This window comes from Papio anubis, chromosome 4, assembly GCF_008728515.1.
Source record: "Papio anubis isolate 15944 chromosome 4, Panubis1.0, whole genome shotgun sequence".
NCBI lineage: Eukaryota > Metazoa > Chordata > Mammalia > Primates > Cercopithecidae > Papio > Papio anubis.
Window position 1 is genome coordinate 34,220,137 of NC_044979.1, and position 18,577 is coordinate 34,238,713.

Below are 18,577 nucleotides of genomic sequence, written 5' to 3' on the forward strand. Positions count from 1 at the left end.
AGAGAAAGAAAAGAAAGAAAGAAAAGAGAAAGATGTGAGCTGAGCATGGTGGCATATGTTTGTAGTTTCAGCTACTTGGGATGCTAAGGTGGAAGGACCAACTCAGGAGTTCAACATTACGGTGAGCTATGATTGCAGAGCAAGACCCTGTCTCAAAAAAAAGAAAAATCAAAAAAAGGTAATTTAGGTAAATTATTAGAATTAGACTGTCAGAGGCAGAGCAAGATGGCATAATAGAAAGTTCCATGGATCAGCCCCCCACAAAGACACCAAGTTAACAACAATCTACACAGAAAAATAAAACCTTCATAAGAACGAAAAATCAGATGAGCACTCATAGTACCTGGTTTTAACTTTATATCACTAAAAAGCCACTGAAGAGATAGAAAAAACAATCTTGAATCAGGGACGCCACAATGTGTGGACAGCATATCCTGGTGCTGAGGGAGGAGAACACAGCAACCGTAAGGCATTGAACTCAGCTGAGTTGGGTTAGGAAAACAAGACTTCCTCTTGAGCAGAGGAGAGGGAACAGTGGGATGGCTTTGTCATGCATCTTGGATGCCACAGCAGGATAGGAAGATGATCCGAGTCATGAGGCCCTCTCCTAGACCCTAGCTCCCAGATGACATTTCTAGACACACTCTGGACCAGAAGGAAACCTACTGCCTTGAAGGAAAGGATCCAATTTTGCCAACATTCATCACCTGCTAACTAAAAAGCCCTTGGGCCCTGAATAACCAGCAGCGACACCCAGGTGCTATATCAAGGGCCTTGGTAAATCACTGAGACTTCCTGACTTCAGGTGAGATTCAGCACATTACCAGCGATGGTGGCTATAGGGCAAAAGTACTTCTGCCTGAGAAAAGCAGAGGGAAAAGTAAAAAGGACTTTGCCTTGCACCTTAGGTACCAATGCCACCACAGGCAGATAGAGCACCAAGCAGTCTCTTGGAGTCCATGATTGCAATACGTGATACTTGAACAGCATTTCTGGACCTTTTCTGGGCCACACAGGAGGCCATTGCCCTAAAGGGTGAGTCCCAGACCAGGCAACATTCACCACAAGCTGACTTAAGAGACCTTGGGCCTTAAGGAAGCATTGATGGTAGTCTGGCAGTACTTCTCATGGCCAGGGGTGATGGTGGCTACAGGGTGAGGCTCCTCTACCTTTGGAAAAGGGAAGAGAAGGACTGTGCCTTGTGGTTTGAGTGCTAGCTCAGTTGCAATACAATAGAACATCAGGTAGACTTCTAAGGTTTTTGTCTCTAGTCCCTGACTCCCAAACAGCACTTCTGGACCACCCAGGGACTGGGGAATCTTACCACCCTGAAGGGGAAGACACAGGTTTGGCGGGCTTTGCCACCTGCTAATTGTGGAGCCCCAGGGCCTTCAGTGAACATAGGCAGTAGCCAGGGAGTGGTTACAGCAGGCCTTGGGCAAGATCCAGTGCTGGGGTGGCTTCAGGTCTCACCCAGCACAGTTATAGTGGTGGTGGGCACAGGGGTGCTTGTGTCACTCAGCCCCTAGCTTTAGGTGACTCAAAACAGAGAGTCACCTAAATGTTTTGGAGAAAGTAAAGAAAGAAAACAAGAGTCTCTGCCTGGTAATCCAGAAAGTTTTCCCAGATCTTGTCCAAGACCATCAAGGCAGTACCTCTATGAGTCTGCAATAATCACATTATTGGTTTTGGGGTTTCCCCTAAGGAAGAAACAGCTTAGACCACAACACATAAGTCCTTTCATATATCTGAAAAGCCTTTCCAAGAAGGATGGCTGCAGATAAGCCCAGACACTGAAGACTAAAATAAACATCTAACTCTTCAATATCCAGACACTGAAGAGCATCTTCTAGCATCCACACTATCAGGAAAACATGACCTCGCCAAATGAACTAAGAAAGACACCAAGGACTAATCCTGAAGAAGTAGAGACATATGACATTTCAGACAGATAATTCAAAATAGCTGTGTTGAAGAAACTCAAAGAAATTCAAGATAACACAGAGAAGGGATTCAGAATTTTATCAGATAAATTTAACAAAGAGACCGAAATCATTAAAAAGAATCAAACAGAAGTTCTGGAGCTGAATAATGCAACTGGTATACTGAAGAATGCATCACAGTCATTTAATAGAAGTTACTGAATCAAGCAGAAGAAGAATTAGTGAGCATGAAGACAGGCTATTTGAAAACACGATCACAGGAAACAAAAGAAAAAAAAAGCTAAAAAAAAAGAATGCCTATAGGATCTAGAAAATAGCCTAAAAGGGGCAACTCTAAGAGTTATTGGCCTTCAGAAGGAGATAGAGAAAGAGATAGGGATGGAAAGTTTATTTAAAGGGTAATAAAAGAGAACTTCCCAAAACTGAAGAAAGATATCAATATCCAAGCACATGAAGGTTATAGACCACCAAACAGATTTAACCCAAAGAAGACTGTCTTGAGACATTTAATAATAAAACTCCCATAGGTCAAGGATAAGAAAAGTATCCTAAAAGCAGCAAGACAAAATAAACAAATAACATACAATGGAGCTCCAATATATCTGGAAGCAGACTTTTCAGTGGAAACCTTAAAGGCCAGGAGAGAGTGGCATGACATATTTAAAATACTGAAGGAGAAAAAGCTTTTACCCTAGAATAGTATATCTGGCAAAAATATCCTTCAAACATGAAAGGGAAATAAAGATTGTCCCAGACAAAAGCTGAGGGATTTCAACAATACCAAACCCATCCTACAAGGAATACTGAAGAAAGTAATTTAATCAGAAATAAAATAACATTAATGAGCAAAAAATAATCACCTGAAGGTACAGAACGTACTGGTAATAGTACAAAGAAAAACACAGAATATTATAATACTGCAACTGTAGTGTGTAAGCTACTCTTATCCTAAGTAGAAAGACTACATGATGAACCAATTAAAAATAATAACTACAATTTTTCAAGACACAGTACAATAAGATATAAATAGAAAACAAAAAATTAAAAAGCAGAAGGAGAAAGTTAGGGTGAGTTTTTGTTAGTTATTTTTATTGTTTGTTTATGAAAATAGTGTTGTTATCAGGTTAAAATGATGGGCTGTAAGATAGTATTTACAAGCCTCATGGTAATCTCAAAACAAAAAAACATACACTGAATACACAAAAAATTAAAAAAAAAAAAAAAAGACTAAGTCATATCACCAGAAAAAAATCACCTTAACTAGAGGAAGAGATGAAAGAAAGGAAGAAGGAAGGAAAGATTATAAAACAACCAGAAAACAACTAATAAAATGCAGGAGTAAGTTCTTACCTATGAATAACAACATTGAATGTAAATGGACTAAACGCCCCAATCAAGACATATAATGGCTGAACGGATGAAAAAAATGAGAACCCTTGATCTGTTGCCTACAAGAAACACACTTCACCTATAAAGACACACATAGACTGAAAATAAAGAGATTGAAAAAGATATTCCATACAAATGTAAACAAAAAAAAGCAACAATCACAGTACTTATATCAGGCAAAATAGATTTTAAGACAAAAACTGTAAGAAGAGACAAAGTAGGTCACTACATAATGATAAAGGGGCTAATACAGCAAGAGGATATAACAATTTTAAATATATATGCCACCAACACTGGAGCACCCAGATGTATAAAGCAAATATTATTAGAGCTAAAGAGAGAGATAGGTCCCAATACAATAATAGCTGGAGACATCAATACCCCGCTTTCAGCATAGGCAGATCCTCTTCACAGAAAATCAACAAAGAAACATCAGATCTATTCTGCACTATAGATCAAATGGATCTAATAGATATTTACAGAACGTTTCACCCAAGAGCTTCAGAATGCACATTCTTTTCCTCTACACGGGATCATTCTCAAGGATAGAATATATCTTAGGTCACAAAACACGTCGTAATATATTTTTTAAAATAAAGTAATATCATGTATCTTCTCTGACTGCAATGGAACAAAACAAGAAGTTAATAACAAGAGGAATTTTGAAAACTATACAAATATATGGAAATAAACAATATGCTCCTGAATGACCAGTGGGCCAATGATGAAATTAAGAATGAAATTGAAAAATTTATTGAAACAACTAATAATGGAAACACAACATATCAAAACCTATGGGACACAAGAAAAGCAGTGCTAAGAGAGAAGTTTATAGCTCCAAGTGTCTACATTAAAAAGAGAAAAAACTCCAGATAAGCAGTCTAACAATGCATCTTAAAGAACTAGAAAAGCAAGAGCAAACTAAACCCAAAATTAGTAGAAGAAAACAAATAATAAAGATCAGAGCAGAAGTAAGTAAAATTTTAAAATACATGAAATGAAAAGTTGTTTTTTGAAAAGTTAAACAAAATTGACAAACCTTTAGTCACGCTTAGAAAAAGAGAAGATCCAAATAAATAAAATCAGAAATAAAATAGAAGACATTACAACTGATACTGCAGAAATTCAAAGGATTATTACTGGATATTATGAGCAACTATATGTCAATAAATTGGAAAATCTAAAATAAACAAACAAATTCTTAGATACATATAACCCACCAAGACTAAACCATGAAAAATTCAAAATCTGAACAGACCAATAACAAGTAACAAGATCAAAGCCCTAGTCTACCAAACATTTAAACAACTAATACTAATTCTACTCAAACTATTCTGAAAAAATATAGGAGGAGGAAATACTTCCAAACTCATTCTAAGATACCAGTATTACCCTGATACCAAAACCAGACAAACAAACATCAAAAAAAGAAAACTGCAGGCCAAAATCTCTGATGAATATGAATGCAAAAATCATAAACAAAATACTAGCAAACCAAATTCAAGAATGCATTAGAAAGATCATTCATCATGACCAAGTGGGATGTATCCCTGGTATGTAAAGATGGTTCAACATATGCAAATCAATCAGTGTGATACATCATATCAACAGAATGAAGGATAAAAACCATATGAGCATTTCAATTGATATTGAAAATGCATATGATAAAGTTTAACATACCTCTATGATAAAATCCCTAAAAAACTTGGGTATAGAAGGAATATACCTCAACATAATAAAAGCTATATACAACAGACCCACAGCTAGTATCATACCAAATAGCAAAAAACTGAAAGACTTTCCTTTAAGACCTAGAATATGACAAGGATACCCACTGTCACCACTGTTATTCAACATAATACTAGATGTCCTCACTAGAGTAATCAGAAAAGAGAAAGGTATAAAGGGCATCCAAATTAAAAAGGAAGAAGTCAAATAAATTATTCTTGTTTGCAGATGATATGATTTGAAAAAAACCTAAAGACTCCACAAGAAAACTATTAGAACAGATAAACAAATTAATTAAAGTTTCAGGATACAAAATCAACATACAAAAATCAGTGGCATTTCTATATGACAATAGTAAACAATGTGAGAAAAAAATTAAAAAGTAACTCAATTTGTAATAGCCACACATAAAATTAAATACCTAAGAATTAAATTAAGCAAAGAAGGGAATCATTTCTTATAATGAAAACTTTAAAACACTTATGAAAGAAATTGAAGAGGACACCAAAAAAAAAATGGAAAAATACTCCATGTTCATGGATTGGAATAATCAATGTTGTTAAAATGTCCATACTACCAAAAATAATCTACAGATTCAATGCAATCTCTATCAAAATACTGATGACATTCTTCACAGAAATATAAAAAACAATCCTAAAATTTATATGGAACCACAAATGACCCAGAATAGCCACAGCAAACCTAAGCAAAAAAACAAAAAACAAAAAACAAAAACTGGAAGAATCACATTATCTGACATTAAATTATACTGCAGAGCTATAGTAACAAAAACAGCATGGTACTACCATGAAAACAGACACATGGACCAATAGAACAGAATAGAGATCCTAGAAACAAATCCACACACCTACAGTGAACTTATTTTTGACAAGGTGCCAAGAACATATAATGTGGAAAACACAGCCTCTTCAGTAAATGGTGCTGGGAAAACTGTATATCCATGTGCAGAAGAATGAAACTAGACCCCTATCTCTCACCATTTACAAGAATCAAATAAAAATGGATTAGAGACTTAAATCTAAGATCTCTAGCTATGAAACTCAAGCAACTCTGTAGGAAAAAGTTTTTAAATCCAATCAAAAGATGGGCAAAAGATTTGAATAAACATTTCTCAAAAGAAGACATACAAATGGCAAACAGGTATATGAAAAGATGCTCAACATCATTGATCATCGGAGAAATGCAAATCAAAATTACAATGAGATATTATCTCACCCCATTTAAAATAACTTTTATTCAAAACTCAGGCAATAACAAGTGCTAGCGAGGATGTGGAGAAAAGGGAACCCTTCCTTGTACACTGTTGGTAGGAGTGTAAATTAGTACAACCACTATGGAGAACAATTTGTAGGCTCTTCAAAAAGTAAAAATTGAGCTACCATATGATCCAGCAATCCCACTGCTGGGTATATACTGAAAAGAAAGGAAATCAGAATATCAAAGGGATATCTGTACTCCTATGTTTGTTGCAGCGCTGTTTACAATAGCCAAGATTCGAAAGTAACCTAAATGTCCCTCAACAGAGGAATGGATAAAGAACATGTGGTACATATACACAGTGGAATACTATTCAGCCACACCCCAAAAAAGAGTAAGACCGAACAATTTCCAATGACATAGACATGGAAATCATTACGTTAAGTAAAATAAGCCAGGTACAGAAAGACACACATCTCATGTTCTCACTTATTGGTGGGATCTAAAAATCAAAATGATTGAGCTCATGTAATAGAGAGCAAAAGGACAGTTACCAGAGGCTAGGAAGGGTAGTAGATGCTAGTGGAAAGGTAGGGATGGTTAATGGGTCCAAAAAAATAGAAATAATTAATAAGACATTAATTCGCATTTGATAGCACAACAGGGTGACTCTAGTCAATAACTTAACTGTACATTCTGAAATAACTTAGAGTGTAATTGGATTGTTTGCAACTCAATGGATAAATGCTTGATGGTATGGATACCCCAGTCTTTATGATGTGCTTATTTGACATTTCATGCCTGTATGAAAACATCTTGTGTAACCAATAAATATATACACATACTATATATCCACAAAAATTAAAAATTACTAGAGTTAAACTCAATTTTTTCTCTATAGCAGCCACAAACAAAATATATTATTTGTGCAATTAAAAGATACCAAATAAAACTCAATTTCAGGATTTATTCAACAAATATAGCATGTTATTAGATACTTATCATTAACAATGATGCTCATTTTAAAAAATGTCCTCATACAAGAACTAAGACACTTCTTGGGTTGTGATTTATTTAACCACTAAAACTTAGGCAATGCCTGCTTAATGGTGAAGTTTTTGTTTTGTTTTGTTAAATTTTGGATTTACATTTTTAAATTGCCAGGCCAGGCTTCTTCCAAATATAACAGATCTCTCAAGCTTGAGGCATCTGATGGAAAATTATGAAGATGGTGACACTATTTCCTTACCCCTACTCACCATAAATAGTTTTGAATTGGTCATTATTAATGATTTACAGCATTCAAACATCAACATGATGTTCAGTCTTGTCATAAAGAAGGCCTTTTGGAATAGAATGTGTATTTGTTCTCTTTCTTCTATAAAGTTTTTGTATCAAGATTTTGCTTATAAAAAGAAAAAGCCTTTTTATGTCTTCCAGTTGTTGCTGGGTCAATGTAGGTCTTTATAAGCTTTCTACACAGTGTAAAGATAGGGATAGAAAGTGTTGGAGCATAGATGCTAAGACAGAAGGAGAAAGAGAGAATGAACATTTCTAGTTTATGGTTCAACTGCTTCTCAGGACTAATAACAAATCAAACTATGCTTTTACTTCCTCTGTCTTGTATAAATGACTGGAATATAAGAGGTCTGCAAAGATATTAAATATGTCTTTTACTTAGGTACTACCTTATACAGTATTTAATAAAATGCTTACTAAATATTTAGATTTCTACTTGCCTATACAATTGGTACATCAGTCCTTCATAATTTTCATTCTTTTTGTCTCTGGTTGCTTTCTGCTTTAGACCCAGTCTTTAAATTCTTATTTCTAATAGGATGTGATTTAAAAAAAAAAAAAAAAGTGAATACCCACCTGTAATATTAGTGCTTCTTTAACTATTGTCTTTTAAGAAAACTTTTTTTAAAGATAGGAGAATATTGTTCCTACATGATCTTACATTACAAAGAAAATAAAATTGGTCTTTAAGAGTGTTCTGGCATAAGCTGGCCCAAAACATTGTCAGTATGATGCTTTTAGTGTTTTGTCCACAGATATCTTTCACATATGAGTAGGTGGCTAAGGAAGGGAAAGTTGAACAGACTCTCTTGTGAGCAAGAGCAACGTACATTTGTGGTTGTAGCATCCCAGGATTTGTTGAAATGATAAGTCAGATCAATAATGGAGTTTTACATTTATGAAGATTTGGAGGCAAAAACAGCACTTGTCTGTAGCTTTGGTTTTACTTTGTATTTTTTATTTCCATTTCAAAAGAGACTGACTATTCTTAAAGGGCAATAGAGATGAAAGTGTCACACTGATGATTAGCACTACTTTCAAACTTCCAGTGTGTGTAGGTGTAAACCATTGCAGTCTTTGTTAATTATACACAAATGAGAATATGGGAAACAAATGACTTGCTGAAAGTCACATAGATGAAATTATCTGATTTTAATAGCATTTGGACAACCAAAGAGCTCTCTATCCTCAGAAAAGAAATCTACATCTTTTAGAAATCAAGAAAAAAAAATTATAGGGCATTGAAAGGAGCAGTAGAGACTGTATGCTTCCAATTATCTGTCTCATGATGAAGGACTTTTTCCTCATATTATTTTGCACCATCTTTGAGTGAACTGACCTGAAAAACAGTATCACTTTTCTCTGAGAAAGTATGAATCTGAATCCCAAGTTAGAGAAAAAGAAATGTGTACAAGCCATCATTATTTAAGAACACCTTCAGTTTCAGACCTGACTAAAAATGTGAATAGTTGGAAAATACAAGAGTCTATTGTTTGTGCCCATCTGAAATCAGGAAGTGATGAATCCCACTGGAGAGAGCTTGTTTCTACTTGGTTCCAAACCCAGTTTTCAGATGAAAGTGCCTTGAAGAGGTAGGGTGAAGCTTTGCTTTGTGAAGCAAATGGTCGGCTTACCTCCAATGCTTCAACCAGCAGGCCTTGTTCTTTCTGTTCTGTTCTGAACCAGTTTCAATAGCAAAAGAATGTTTGTTGTTTGAGGACTGGATGCTGTGAAGGAGCTTTAGAAAACAAATAGTCTCAGGGGCATGCTCTTGCATACCAATGTGTCCAGAACTCATCTGGCTTTCACAGATAACTTAAGGTTGTATATATCCTAAAATAGTTGAATATGTTTATCTTTTGCTATAGCATTTGCATTTTAAGAAAGCAGGATAACTAAACATTTTAAGAACCTAATTATAATTTCAAAAAGTTGAAAATACGATTCTACGTTTAGAAAAAACAAGAGTAAATTTTCTTTTTTCTCTATTTTGAAAAGGAAAACAGCCTAAAAACAAAACAAATTGAGTTACATAGGGAGGAGAGCGGAAAGTGTGAAAGAGACACAAAATCCAGAGAATTAGGTTGTACTGAAATTAAATAAATATTAAACTATGCAATGAAAAAAATAGAATATTTTCACATTATTTCTCCTTACGTCCCTCTTGCATATCAAAATGAGTACTGACAAGTCAGGGTTTCCTGCGAGTATGAGTAATTTATCAGGACAAGAAGGACCACTGGGGAAATGAGGACCCAGAGTTTTCCAAAGCCTGTTATCATACACCAGAAAGTACAAATTTAACAAATTTTCCTTCAAAATAACCCCACAATTATATATTTGTGGTTTTCCCATTCTGAACTCTAATTCTGACAAAAACTCTCTCCTTGACCAAACCAAGCTCCTTTAATTTTTTTTTTTTTTTTTTCACCAGGCCTCATCCTTGTTCCCTTTCCTTCACCTGCTGAGCTCAACTTCAGCAAAGAATCCTGATAAAATAGTTTGTCAATTATCCTACCTACCATTGATATTCCAGGCAAACTCTTTCCTCCACCTTGATGCCTAATTAAGTTCCTCTCCTCACCCACCCTTTATACTTAACCAAGCTCCTATTAGTAATTTTCCATTCACTCTCTTACTCTTCCCATTGGGTATAAATCCTTACATGTCCCTATTGTATTCAGAGCTGAGTTCAATCTTTCTCCCCTATTGCAATAGTCTTAAGCTTTAATGCAATAGCCTTAAACAAAGTCTTCTCTGCCATTTTTAACAAATGTCCAGTGCAGGTTTTGTTTTGTTTTGTTTTGTTTTTTCTTTTTCTTTTTTCCCCACAGCATCTGACACAGGATAGTATGTTGGGGATCCGGAATAATTTCACTGGGTTCAGATCCAACTATAGCATTTGTATCAGATAAGTTATTTAACCTCATCAAGTTTTAATTTTCTTATCCATAAAACTCGAATAATGATAAAGTCTACATCATACCATTGTTGACAGGAATAAATGAGAGAATCTTTGTAAATTTCCCCTGTCTAACCCAGAGTTGGCTCTTGTTTCTTCAGAATGAAACTGGAACAGTAAGCATTAACCTTCTCTTTCAATGTCCACATAACTGCTTAACAAGCCAAACTGTCTTCAGAAGATATTGGACATTATTAACCTTTCCCAATATCAAGTGCTTTTTTCCTGAGAAAAGAAGTATGGATTACCAACACCCAAACAACCAAACACATCAGCTGTTGGTGCCATTGTTCTACCATGTGACATTGAATTGAAAGTCACCAAAATATCAAACCCCATTCCAGTCGTAACAAGCTCTCACTCTTGCTTTCCAGAAAGTCCTTTGAATTCTTAACAGCACAAAGTCTTACATTTATTTTTTAATTATATTTTTGTCGTATCCTTTCCCGCTATTTTTCCTAGCTTCCAACTTTAAGCCTTCTGCATTTTAGGAGGTTTTTTCTTTGCTGCCTCTCCTTCAACTGTGATTTGTTTTAAGTGAGGACAAAGACAGAGATAAACATAAAATTATATCTCTTGTGCTCAGTTGTTTTCTTTTGTTATAGAGAGCATAAGTTCCTATACAAATTCTAGAGGAGATCTCCTTTAAAATATTTACAACTGCTTAAATATGACAAGGTAATATATGATCCATTTCTATATGGGAATGTTTTGATGCATTATGTATCCCCTATTTTCTACTAATTCATTTTTCTTTTTCACTTCATTGACTTAATTATTTTTCCTTGTAAGTTTCTGGCACACATTGGACTGCTTATATAACAGATTTTTTCAAATATTAGGCCTAAGCTCAGAAACATTTATCATTTAGAACCTGCCTACTGAAAAATAAAACAGCATTAATTGGAATTTCACCAGTTTAGAAATTTATGGCAATTCTGACCTCATATTTGTTGGGAGGTAGGGGGATGGTTCTAAGTAAAAAAGGTTGAAATAATGTATTTTTCTCTACATTTTCAGGCACTTGCTCATGAAACAGGAGAAGTTAGGCTAAAATAATTTGCTTGCCTAAAACAAGACCCAAGAATTTCTCATCTTCAATGATTGGATCCTGACTTCTAGAATACTAAAATGTTTTTGCACCTGTATTATTATTCAGTATTATAAATACAAATATTTCATTTACTCATCTCAAATGTATTTTTGTAGACAATTATAATTTAGTAGGTAATGCATACCAAGCTTGAAGATTTAAAATATTTTGCAACTGAAGCTTTGCATGAAGTACACATTCCCTTTCCCTTCCTTTTCTTAAAATCTTACGGTACAATTTTTGAACTGTTTTTCAGTTTGGCTTCATAGTCTAGCCAGGTATTTCACAGTGTTATATGGGAACTTCAATCTTTTCCCTTATTGTTTTATGAGTCTATTCATTTTCAGGGTACTAACTTACCTGATGAATAGTATAAACATAGGCTAGTCCAGCCATGAAGGACACCAGAGAGCATTTCATGCAGTTCCAAAATTTTTAAAATGAAGAAAACAAAGACAAAAGGTACAAGTCACAATATTTGTTAATACTGAGTCCAAGTTACAACATTTCCATCTTTTTTGTGCCATCTCTTTATTTCTGAGATCTCTGCTCACAACCCAGAGACAGACCAAAATTGAAAGTAGGTGGAAATATAGGAGAAAAAGTTCTACCTCACTTGCTCATTCCCCAACCATCACAATTTTCTCCTCTTACTCATTCACGTTTGAATCTCTAAAAGGTTTAAGTCTATTTTTCTGTGAGTCATCAGAAACTAAAAACCTGAGTAAAAAAATCACAATATCACATCAAATTCTGTGACTATTTTTTTTTGTAAATTTAAATAAAAGCATAGTTAGAATAATGTTTAATAAGTGAACCTGAGAGCATTCTTTTCATTCTTCATTTCTTTGCTTGTATAACTGCTCTTTCACATTTCATGCTGTTATTTGGTGCATTACAGAGTTAATATTTTTTATTGTTCCCTTGGTCACAGCTCTATTATAAAAGAAAAATAATTACAAACTGAGTCAAATAGTGCTACATCACTACTCTCTTTTCAAATTCTCAAAGATACTATAATAGTCACACTGTTCCCTACTCTCTGACTTAGCATAACAAACTATAAGAATATGGAAACTAGGAGATTTCACATAAGAAATGCTAGTAGAGACTGACAATTTGTAAAGAGACTGCTTAGTGAAGTGTTAGAGAACAGATACCTGAGTCTGATGCCCATATTATTTGTATTTATTTAGTCCTTCAGTCAAAAAGATATACTGTGCACCCAATATACACCAGTCATTGTGCAAAAGCACTGAAAATGCAAGCCTGAATAAAGTATGACTGCTACCAAGAAGTAAAAAGCAATTCTCTAATTTTCATTGTCAGTAGGAGGCAAATTCCAGAGTTAATGTCACAGCATAAAACCACTTCTAAAAAGAAGGCACACTTTCTAAAGAATAGTGAAAGAACCAAATATAACTTCAGTATCCCTACTCTGGGTCTTTCTTTATTATCAGCCTTCTTAAGTGGCTCTCAGTTCAGCTCCATTCTTGTGGAATTCACAAAGAAAACTAGCTGTAACCAAATAACTCACACAAAGATATTAGTCTTAATAAGTTAAATTTTACCAGAATATTTCCAACTTCTAAATATTTCAACTAAAGGGAAGCTTGGAGATGAATGCTTAACGTAAATGAACAGTTGCTGTTGGGAAACCTTCAGTAAGGGAGATTTTCAGAGTCTAGAGTTCTTGACAACTTCATCTGTATATAAATTGCATTGCCTGCAAATGCATAAAAAAAGAATTCCAGTTTGCCAACTGCATTAACCATGTTTTCTATTGAATAGTTTCTGTATCTGATGTGTTGACATCTGGGGCCTTGAGACCAAGGCTTGTGAATTCCCAGAGACAGCAAAAAAGCATCCCTGGAGCATGTCATTGATATGTGAACTAATCTCAAGCCCAAACCCCCCTCATGAGATACCAACCCTCACCCTAATTGCCCAAGGTTCAGGCATCAGACAACCATGCTATACTCCAAAGCCCACTAAAATTATTTAAACGAGGTAATGGTAACTTGGATTCCTTAGCCTATCTCTCCTATTCCTTCCTGTGAACCTTACTAAAGCCTTTTTTGCAGTTTCCTTCACTCTGCCTATGACCAGCCTTGGTGTTCTCTCCTATGGGTCTGCATGGTACAGTCTACCTCTCTTCTCTTGGGAACTGTGAGTAATAAACTATTAGGTTGGTGCAAAGGTAACTGCAGTTTTCACCATTGTCAATACTGCAATTACCTTTGCACCAACCTAATATCTTTTCTGGTTTTTTTTGAGATGGAGTCTTGCTCTGTCACCCAGGCTGGAGTGAAGTGGCACGAACTCGGCTCACTGCCACCTCTGTCTCCCAGGTTCAAGCGATTCTCCTGCCTCAGCCTCCTGAGTAGCTGGGATTTCAGGTACGTGTCACCACGCCTGGCTAATATTTGTACTTTTAGTAGCGACGGCGTTTTGCCATGTTAGCTAGGCTGGTCTCGAACTCCTGACAAGTGATCTGCCCACCTCGGCCTTCCAAAATGCTGGGATTATAGGCATGAACCACCACGTCCTGCCCCTAATATCTTTTCAGTGGCAAATTCTCCTGTTGGTCTCATTGTATCTGAATAAAACCAAAATCCTGGGTACACTGAAGTTGACACTTCAATCTGCATCAAGCCTTGAAATCAGATTTAATTGTGAAGCTGAACGAACAGCAAGTCCACGTTGTAGTAATTCACAGCATCTCCTGAGAGTCTTGTGTGTATCAAATATTGAAGAATACAAGTAAACAAGTGGGAACAGCTCTTGTGATAGATTTTATAGTTCTTCTAGGGATAAAGAACACACATACACACTCATAAATAACCTTTAAAAGCCAATTCTAATGTGTGCAATAAATTTAATATATAGAAAGCATACATTTCCAAATCTTACTAATGAATGAAAAAAGAAGACTAGTTGTCGGTACATTTCATTGTTTGGACCAAATTAATTAATTGTTTCACTGGCAATAATTTACAATTGTTAAATTTACTGAGCATGGAAACAATAGTACCTTAATCAAGCTATGTGTTTCTCCGTCAAGTCAAAGCCTGGTTATTTCCTAACTATATATGACATAATGTGTCATATTTAGTGAGTTTTTCTTTATGTCATGTCATAATAGGTCACTTACAAATTAATCATACCCTTAACAAATAACTTCAAGTTATACTTCTCTTCAACAGAGTAGACAAGGGAGGGAAGAGACACTGGATATCTTCCAGAACAAGCAAGTTGGCTAGAAGTACAAAGGGGTGGGATTCAGACTGGAAAGATATAAATGTGAAGGAGAGATTGAGGACTAGGCAGAAGGAGGAAATACTCAGTATTTTCTTTCACTGAGAAGTCTTCTGGACCAACCTCTGCAGAATTGGGTAAAAACAGAACTTCAAATTGTTTCCAAATATGGGACTGAAGTCCTCATAATTTGAATGGAAATTCCTAATTCACATTCCTGAAGAGGAACATACAATAATGTCACTATGTAAATTTCCCCAAAATTTATGTATTCATTTAATATAATTTTAATAAAAACATTAATAGCATATTCTTTTGGATAAATGGAACTGAAAAAATAATTCTAAATTTGTTTCACAGATTAAATATATAAGAATAGTGTAGATAATTCTGAAGATAAGCAATAAGGGGATGCACTCTACTGAATGAAAATAATTAAAAGTGGGCAATTTTGTTGTCAAAATAGTCAGATAGATAAATCAGAACACAAACTCCTGGAACAAATACGAAACAATATACAATTTTTATATTTGGTTAATGTAGCCATGAAAATTTGGAGATGAATTATTTAAAGATAGTTTTGGAACAAGCTGTTAATGATTGCAAAAGAAAAAGGCATCTAATTTATACCATATAAGAAAATAAACTATATAGATTAAATTTTTAATGAAAAAAGCCAGACAATAAAAGCATTAGAAATCATGCCTAATTGAAATAGAAAAAATAAAGCAAGTGTAGCAAAATGTTAACATTCAAGGAGGCTGGGAATTCTTCATATTATTTTGTAACATTTTGTAAGTCAAAATTATTCCAACATAGAAAGTTTAAAATGTGTTAGGAGAAAAATATACATAGATCTTTATATAACCTTAATTTGAAGAAGGCCTATCATTACAAAAGAGAAGATAATTTAAAAATTTTACTATACAAATTTTAACATTTGAGTCAAAAATATGCATAAACATCATAACATGTTTAATAAAATGATAAATGACAAAAGATGGAAACATTGGCAACATAAATTACATACAAAAGGTCAATATTATTATTTCACGAAGAGTTCTCACAATCAAAAGAAAAAATTCTGTATTCCAATAGAAAGTATGTGGAGCATATATAGTAAATAGATTTGCAAAAGAAAACATTAAAGACCCAGTAAATGTGTGTTAACATAAAATTTACTCAGGAAGAAAGAAGCTAAAAGAAAAAGATACCTGCAAGATTTCCAAAATTTAAAATGTTTTTACGTAAATGACAATGTTATATATTGGCCTGAGAATGCAGAAAAATGACCACCCTCATAAACTGATAATGGGAGTACAGAGTATGTACCAAAAAACTCTTAAGATGGTTTATCCAGTGATAAAAATGAGTTCAAAAGCATTCTAAGTGAAAAATGAACAAAAATATTTTAGGTGATGTACATTATTACAATAATTATTATTTGCACTTTATAGATGAGGAAATTAGTCATGGAGAGTTCAAGTAACAGCTCAAGGTCACACAGGAGGACACTGACCCTAGGAATCAATGGTTTTTACTACTACTCCCATTCTGGCACCAGTGATTTTAATTCTAAGCATTTAAAAATCTTAAAACTATTTTTATGAAATATACATAAATAGCCGGGCACGGTGGCTCAAGCCTGTAATCCCAGCACTTTGGGAGGCCGAGACGGGCGGATCACGAGGTCAGGAGATCGAGACCATCCCGGCTAACACAGTGAAACCCCGTCTCTACTAAAAATACAAAAAACTAGCCGGGCGTGGTGGCGGCGCCTGTAGTCCCAGCTACTCGGGAGGCTGAGGCAGGAGAATGGCGGGAACCCGGGAGGCGGAGATTGCAGTGAGTGGAGATCATGCCACTGCACTCCAGCCCGGGCGACACAGCGAGACTCCCGTCTCAAAAAAAAAAAAAAAAGAAATATACATAAATAAATACAATAATATCCAATCGTGATAGGAGTTACAAAGAAGAAAATAGGCTAATGATATCAAGAGTAATATAAGCCTTATATATCCTTGTTTAACTTATGAAAAAAGTACTCTCAATAACTTGATTTGAGAAGTGAAAAGAATTGTGGAAATATTAAGTAATTTATCCAAGGTTATACAGAGTCAGGATTAGAGTAACAGAGTAAACAGTAAAAATGTTTACTAAATAATTTAAAAATATATATAAAGTAATATGTATAATATAATCTCTGAAGAAAAAGATTGTAAAAATATACTTGCATGTGTATTTATACACATATATTCATCTTTATGTACTAATCATATATGTATATGTGTGTATCATGGTACCAAAGCAGCAGTAACATTCACAAATGACCTACATACTAATGAATAATCATTACATTTTACATCTTATTTCATGTAATTTCTTAACAGTGTATGGCACTCTTTTTTTTTTTTTTTTTTTTTTGAGATGGAGTTTCACTCTTGTTACCCAGGCTGGAGTGCAATGGCACAATCTCGGCTCATAGCAACCTCCACCTCCCATGTTCAAGTGATTCTCCTGCCTCAGCCTCCCAAGTAGCTGGGATTACAGGTGCCCACCACCACCCCTGTCCAATTTTTGTATTTTTAGTAGAGATGGGGCCTCACCATGTTGACCAGGCTGGTCTCGAACTCCTGATGTCGGGTAATCCACCCGCCTCAGCCTCCCAAAGTGCTAGGATTACAAACGTGAACCACCATGCCCAGACGGCACTCTTGATTATTACTTCTTTTTGTCTCCTTAGGTAAAAATTATTTAATTGGGGGTGCTGTGGTCTGAATGTTTGTGTGCCCCCCAAATTCAGATGTTAAAACCTAATCATCAGTGTGATGGTCTTAAGTGGTGGCAGCTTTAGAAGGGGATTAGGTCATGCAGGCAGAGCGCTTGTGAATAGGATAAGTGCCCTTAGTTCTTGTGAACATCATAAAATGTACTTACACAAACCCAGATGAGATAATCTGTGTACCTAGGCTACAGGGTATAAGCCTATTGCTCTGAGGCTACAAACCTGTACAGTACATCATTACACTGGATAAGAGACTTCAGAGAGTTTTCTCACTACTGTGGCCATGGGAAGACACAGGGAGAATATGGCTGCTTATGAATCAAAAAGGAGGGCCTCTCCAGATTCCAAATTGGCTGGCATGTTGACGCTGGACTTTCTAACTTCCAGAGCTGTGAGAAATATTTATGGTATTTTGTTATAGTAGCCCAAAAAGGCTAAGAAAAAGAATATGGATTTTTAAATCTGTTATGTTTTTATTGAATGTTTATAATTTTTTCTTAGATATTTAAAATAAGGAGACTTTTTAAAAATCAAGAAACTCATATTTATAAATAAAACATTTTCTATATATTTGGTGTGTCCTGAGCACTCCTCCCTAATATAATACAAATTCTCCTCAACCATGACCAACAGAGAGAACCAGTATCCTGAATTTGATATTTAATATATTATTTCTTCATATTTCTTTTTTGTAACTGACTTTTTTTCTCATCTTTATTGAGGTGTAATTGGTAATATAAATGTTATACATTTACAGTGTGCAATGTGTTGTTTTGGTATATGTATACATTATAAAATGATAATCACAATTCCCTAGCATCCACCACTTCACATAGTTAACATTATTTTTTATGTAACAAGAACTTTAAGATCTACTGTCTTAGCAAATTTCAAGTATACAA

The 18,577-nt window shown here is 34.9% G+C and overlaps 1 long non-coding RNA gene across 1 annotated transcript in view; it reads right to left on the bottom strand.

Annotated features, from left to right (window-relative positions):
• LOC110742904 overlaps nucleotides 1-13,944 on the bottom strand; it is a 191,931-nt gene extending 177,987 nt beyond the window's left edge. The window contains exon 1 of the long non-coding RNA XR_004183147.1: nucleotides 10,100-13,944. This is a non-coding gene — a long non-coding RNA (uncharacterized LOC110742904). The remainder of the gene's footprint in view (nucleotides 1-10,099) is intronic.
• Between the last annotated feature and the right edge of the window lie 4,633 nt (nucleotides 13,945-18,577).